The sequence below is a fragment of the Talpa occidentalis genome, unplaced genomic scaffold (assembly GCF_014898055.3).
Source record: "Talpa occidentalis isolate TD23 unplaced genomic scaffold, MPIMG_talOcc4v2.1 talOcc4.14, whole genome shotgun sequence".
NCBI classification, from domain to species: Eukaryota; Metazoa; Chordata; class Mammalia; order Eulipotyphla; family Talpidae; genus Talpa; species Talpa occidentalis.
This window is the reverse complement of record NW_023601433.1, coordinates 26,359,054-26,365,953: the sequence shown is the minus strand read 5'-3', so window position 1 is coordinate 26,365,953 and position 6,900 is coordinate 26,359,054. Positions and strand designations below refer to the sequence as shown.

The 6,900-nt window shown below is 44.2% G+C and overlaps 1 pseudogene; it reads right to left on the bottom strand.

Moving 5' to 3' along the window:
* Nucleotides 1–5,174: 5,174 nt before the first annotated feature.
* LOC119244030 (probable non-functional immunoglobulin lambda variable 5-48) lies at nt 5,175–5,670 on the bottom strand (annotated as a pseudogene).
* Between the last annotated feature and the right edge of the window lie 1,230 nt (nt 5,671–6,900).

Here is a 6,900-nt window from a genome sequence, read left to right as displayed (position 1 = left end):
GAGCCCTAAATGAAGACATAGAACTCATACTTAACAGACATCTATAGGACCTCCACCCCCCAAAAAAAATCTGAGTACACTTTTTTCTAAAGTGTGCATGGATCATTCTCCAGAATCAATCACATACTGGGCCACAAGACAAACATCAACTGATACATGAAGATCAAAATCATTCCAACTATCTTCTCCGATCATAAAGGCATCAACGTTCAGCAGTTAATTAGTGCCTATCCTACAAAAACTCTTTCAAAAAATTGAAAAAGAAGGAATACTACTAAATACATTCTACGAAGCCAACATTACACTAATAACAAAACCAAACAAAGACAGCACATAAAAAGAAAATTACAGGCCAATCTCCCTAATGAACACTGACGCAAAAATCCTCAACAAAATCCTTGCCAACAGAATCCAACAATGCATCAAAGGGATAGTACACCATGATCAAGTGGGATTCATCCCAGGGGCACAAGGATGGTTCAACATATGAAAATTGCTAAGTGTAATCCAACACATCAACAAAAATAAAAATAAAAACCATATTATCATATCAATAGATGCTGAGAAAGCATTTGACAAAGTTCAACATACATTTATGATGAAGGCCCTCCAAATTCTTGGGAGAGAAGGAACATACATTAACATGATAAAAGCCATATGCGACAAATACACTGCCAACATTATTCTCAATGGCGAAAAGCTGAAGGCCTTTCCTTTAAGATCAGGAACAAGATAAGTTTCTCTTCTCTCAGCACTGCTCTTCAATATAATACTGGAGGTCCTAGCCGGGGCAATAAGACAAGAGAAAGACATACAAGGAATCCAACAGGGAAAGAAAAAGTAAAACTACCGCTATTTGCAGTCGACATGATAATATACATAGAGAACAATAAAAACGCCACAGAAAAAATAATCAACCAGTTCAGTAAAGTAGCAGGATACAAAATCAACACAAAAAAATCAGTAACCTTCCTGTACACAAACAATTGAAAGAAAAAGAAATCAAGAAAACCATCCCTTTTATAATTGAAACCCAAAAAATCAAGTACTTGGGAATAAACCTAAGAAAAGAGGTGAAAGACCTATACAAAGAAAACTATAAAACACTGTTAAAAGAAATAGAAGAAGACACAAAGAAATGGAAAGACATCCCCTGCTCATGGATTGGAAGAATTAATGTTATTAAAATGGCCATCCTCCCAAAAGTGATACACAGATTCAATGCTATTCCAATAAAAATCCCAATGACATTCTTCAAAGAAATAGAACAAATGCTGATGAAATTCATACAGAACCACAAAAAAACATGAATAGCCAAAGCCCTACTGATGAAAACAAAGGAGAAAAGCCATAAAAATTAAAACAGTTTGGTATTGGAACAAAAACAGACACAGAGACCAAATGGAACCAAATAGAGAGCCCAGAAATAAAGCCACACTTATATGAACAATGAATCTTTGACAAAGGAGCAAAGAATATGCAATGGAACATGGACAGTTTGTTCAATAAATGGTGCTGGGAAAACTGGATCACCACTTGCAAAAAAATGAAACTAGACCACTACCTCTCACTGTGCACAAAAATCAACTCACAATGGATAAATGAACTAGGCATAAAACCTGAAACCATATAATATATAGAAGAAAATATAGGAAAAATACTACAAGACATACATCTCAGAAATGTCTTTAAAGACTCATCATCCAAAGCTGTGATAGTGAAGGCAAAGTTTATAAACACTTGGGATTATATCAAACTGAAAAGCTTCTGTACAGCAAAAGAGACATTAATCAAAACAGAGAGACACCCCACTGGTTGGGAAAAAAATCTTTGCACTCCTCACAAAGATATATAAAGAACTCACAGGGCTTAACAAAAACAAAATAAACAATCCAGTCAAGAAATGGGCAGAAGAACTCAAAAGACATTTCTCCAAAGAGGAAATGCAAATGGCCAACAGGCATATGAAAAAATGTTCAACATCCCTTATAATCAGGGAAATGCAAATCAAAACCACACTGAGATACCACCTTACACCAGTAAGACTGGCACATATTCAAAAAACAAGCAACAACAAATGTTGGTGAGGATGTGGTGAAAAAGGAACTCTCTTGCATTGCTGGTGGGAGAGCAAACTGGTCCAATCACTGTGGAAAGTTGTTTGGAGGTTCCTCGGTCTACTGAAAATGGAGCTACCATGTGATCCGGCAATTCCACTACTAGGGATCTACCCAAAGGAAACAAAAACAGTGATTCAAAAGAGCACCTGTGCACCCATGTTTATTGCAGCACTATTTACAATAGGTAAAACCTGGAAACAACCCAAATGCCCCAGAATAGATGACTGGATCAAGAAGATGTGGTATATATACATAATGGAATATTATACAGTAATCAAAAGAGGTAAACTCATGCCATTTGCAGCAATGTGGATGGAGCTAGAAGGAATTATGCTCAGTGAAATAAGCCAGAAGGAAAAAGAAAAATATGTGATGATTTCACTTATAGCCTGAATATAGGGGAATCAAGTAAGACATCAGCGTAAAAAATATAATAACAGTACAAACACAACAAAGCAAAACCAGACAATTATAAACCAGAGATATACTGCAGGGGAGGAGGAGGGAGAGGGATTAGAGGGAGGAAGGAGCACAGTGACTGTGGTGATGGTGCATGGGGTGCCTTGGGGAAGGAAATTCTGTGGGGACTCAATCTGAGGGGGTGGGGGGAAGCAAATATTGTTTAAAAAAATGATAAATGTTAAAGTAAAAAAGTTTAAAAAAATGGTACATCCAGAGACTTCCCAGCCTGTCCCTGAGCCCTGGTGCTAGAGCAGCTCACACCCTTATCCTCGGGAGAGGCCTGGGAGGAAACACCTGCAAATGGCACACACAGGTTCCTGCTCAGGGGACTGAGCCTGGCCAGAGAGGACACGTAACCATCTAGACCACAGGGCATAGACCTACACCCAGACTCCTTAATGTGAATGTGCTCCCAGGGCTACTGTGTGTAGAACACGGGGCAGTCCCACAGTGCCCTGCTGGTCTCAGGGCACACAGTCACCATGGCCCAAAGCCCAAGAGTCTGCAGCTCACAATAAACTGTCTATTCACTCCTGCAGGTGTGATTCCTAGGGACTGTGAATCCCATACATTGCATTTGGTTACTGTCATGGAAGCAGAAAAAACTATATAGAGAACTATTATGAGTACTTTATACAAAAAGGTAAATGATCCAGATGTGCATCCACTCAGGTGACACAGAAGATGGGCACTGGAGCTGGTGCAGGGCTTTGGAGGAAGCTCAGGTAACAAATACAGAATGGGAATTTCTAAGAATAAACTCAATGGCATAATCAAAGGTCAATAATTCAGCAAATGTTTCAGGAATATTTATAAATATGTATACACACTTGAATAAGATATTTATTTTTACATAGATATTATTTTTTAAAAGATTTATTTATTTATGCATACAGGAGCTGGGGTACGGGCCAGAGGTGCGGGGGGATGAGAGGATCCACCAGAGACAGAGTGGGGAACAGAACAGGCAGACTGACTGAAGTACACTGCCAAGGGGAGAAGTGCACGAGTCAGGAGAGGTCTGCTGCGCCATGTGGATTGCTCGCTGGCCAGCTGGGGATCAAAGTGCTGCAGAGGCTGCAGATTGCTTCATACGTTGCATCTTAACTCCCTGTGTAACCAGGGAGGCCCAGCATAAATACGTCGTAAAAAAAAAGTCATGGGGTGAGTGGGCTCTGCATGGAGGGAGTGGAGGCCAGGCCTCAGTCTTCTCCAGAAGGGACCAAGGGGCAAGGCATGAATCCCTGCTGTAAAGGAGGCCCCATCACTCAGGCAGGAAGATGGAGGACACTGAGGTGCTCTACAGATTCCATCGTCACAAGTCACAAGAAAACAGAAAAATTCTGAAGAGACAGAGGTGAGTGTAGCGACTATGGACTAGAAGGAAAATGTATCAGAGGCCTTAATCAATAAATACTATGAAGAATTGAAATTAGACATAAACATGGAATAGAAACAAGTGAAGAAGAATTACAAGAAATCTCATTTATTTTGCAGAATATTCCATGTCACTCAAACTAAGGGCCACTTTGCTTATGAAGCTGTAACACCTGAGATTTTTCTCCATAACCACCCTCCCCGCATCACACACAGGAGGGCACTGAAAAAAAGTTTTGGAGGATGCATTGCTTTCCCCTTCTTTACACAGATGCACACTTTGCGGGTCTTCATCTCTCCTTGCCCACTTAGCACAGTTGGCAGCCCCTAGGGGCCCATGGGTTGGATGAGAACATCATTGAAATCTGTAAAAATGTCCAACTCTGCTCGTGTCTGCACCCACAGGGCTTCTCCCCTGGAGTCCACAATGTCCGAGTGGTTGGGATTCACCTTCACGTTCTCGGCACAATAGAGGGGCCTGGGCCCATGTGAGAGGAGAGCCCAGTGGGCATTTGTGGTCAGGACGGGGTCAGCACTGTCCAATCTTATCACCACGCTGGGCCACGTGTGTCTCCATGTCCCGTGTCCCCATCCCCAGGGAGAGAGGTGAGAACCCGTGTCGGGGTTGCAGACACCCACGCTGACACCCACGCTGACACCCAGAGATTCACACCCTGTCCATCACGACCGTCCCGTATCTGATAGATCCTGGGTTTTATTCATTTCTCAAAGGAAAACCAGTTCTCTTTACATTGCCTGCCTTGACGGGTAAGTCATGGAACGGGGGGAAGGGAAAGAGCAGGAGTCAAGGAGGATCGGGAAGAGGCCATCCTGGGGTGTCTGCTCCTAGAACAGGCGGGTGAGTGGGGACAATGAATTTGGCAGCTGTGGGGGCTGCACATGAAATAATTCACATGATGGCATAATTTAATCCTCCAAACCCTGTAAGGAGACAATGGTCTGACCTCCGATTCAAAGGTGAGGAGTCAAAAATTAAGTCCTCCACAGAGATGGAAACTAAACCTGGCTCATCAAGGGATGGATGCTGTAGGCCCAGGTCCCTGCTGACATGGACAGACCCAGACACTGATGGTCTCCCAGGGCTGAGGAATGTGTATGAGGCTCTGTCTGTGCAGGGTGAGAGCCCACACATGTGTGGAAGGTCCCCCCAGGCTCCCTTTGTGAGCAGAGCAGAGCAGTGGGGAGGTTTTTGTCTCACTTCCTCCTGGGTCTGGAGCACTGTGAAGAATTAGAGTTACCATCCCATATGTTGCAGTAGTAGTTGGCCTCTTCCTCAGGCTGTGGCCCAGAGATGAGCAGGAGGCCTGCATTGGCCGAGGTGTCTTTGGCTCCAGAGAAGCGGGGCCCTGGTGCTTATCTGAGTCTGAGTAGTAGTACAGGAGATACCGGGGAGGGCTCCCTGCTTTCTGCTGGTACCAGCGAATGGCATAGCCACCAACACTGAATCCACTGCTCAGGGTGCAGGTGAGTCTGGCTGTGGCTCCAGAAGAGGCAGAGAGGGAGGGCGGCTGAGTGAGCACAGGCTGGGAGAGGGAACCTGCAAACACAGATACATGCACATGAAGATCAGTCCTGGATGGGTTTGGGGCCCAGTGGTAATGCCTCAGGATCGACACAGTCTGGGTCTCTGAGTCCTGTCTCTACCTGTGCAGTGACAGAGGAGCAGGAGGAGGAGAGGGGTCCAGGCCATGGTGCTCACAGCCCCTTGGCTCCCTACAGCTCTGAACAAGCTGCCTCAGACCTTCCTTATCTCCTCCCCACTGCCTCACAGGGAGGGGCTGCCCATGCAAATATGTCCCACCCACTGCCTTCCCCACTGCACTTTAAACTTCTGGGTTCCTTGGACAGGGAGGAGGTGTGAGGTACTAGTTTCCCCATACGTGGGCCTGGGAAGAATCAAATGACAGGTCCACACACAGACCCTTGGACTGCTGAGAGCAGGACTGCTGAGTGCCCACAAAAACCCAAGGCCAGGCCCTGGGGCCTTCCTCTCAGGGCAGGGCAGCCCACTGGAAGATCCCAAGCTGCAGAAATACCGAGGGACGTTCTTATGGCGCCCCCTGCTGGTCTCCAGGAGAAACTTTGATTGATTTTTCAACTTCACCCTGTCTTGTTTCCTAGACTCCTGTGTACCCAGCTTCTGAGAGTGACCCTCACTGAGAAGGAAGGGGGTGTGGCCTGGTGTCCTCTCTGCTTGGCCTAAATGTGAGGTTGGTGGACTAATGGGGAGATGACACAGGAGAGCGTGGGGACTGCTGTGCAGCTGAGGACACGATGCTGGACAGACAGAAGAATGGAGCTGCCCTGTTGGCCCAGAGGAGACGGGCTGCTCCTGAGCTGGGAGTGACAAGGCTCAGGGATGTGTCTGCGCCTCATGAAGCATCTGCGCTGCTGCTGCTGCTCTTGTGATTAGATTTCCATAGGGTCACATAAGCACCACGACATCAGCATAGAATAATCCCACGGCTCTAAAACTAATTTCCAGTGCTCACATTTCCAATTTTTCTTCTGTTTCTTCTATATTCCTGTTGTTACTGATAATTTTTCCCTCTCAGAATTATGCTTCTTCAGTGTAGGATACAATTAGCAACTCACAATTTGTAAACTTTTCTCTCATTTTTCTTTTTCTTAGCAATAAAATTCTCAGTACATATCTGTGTGTGTTTTTGTGTGTTTAGGTATGTACGTATGTGTATATTTATCTATATACAGACACATATAATTTGACTGTGTAGTTTTGGTGATTATTCTAAATCTGTAATAAATATAGTGTGCACATTTCTGTTTGTTTTCTGTTTTTGCTGATTTTGAAAATGTTGGAGCAGTCAATTGCAGAATTTTCCATGGACAAATTGTCTTGGACTCATTTACATGAATGTATAATTTTATATTGATTTGCTTTTCACCAAAAATCAGAAAA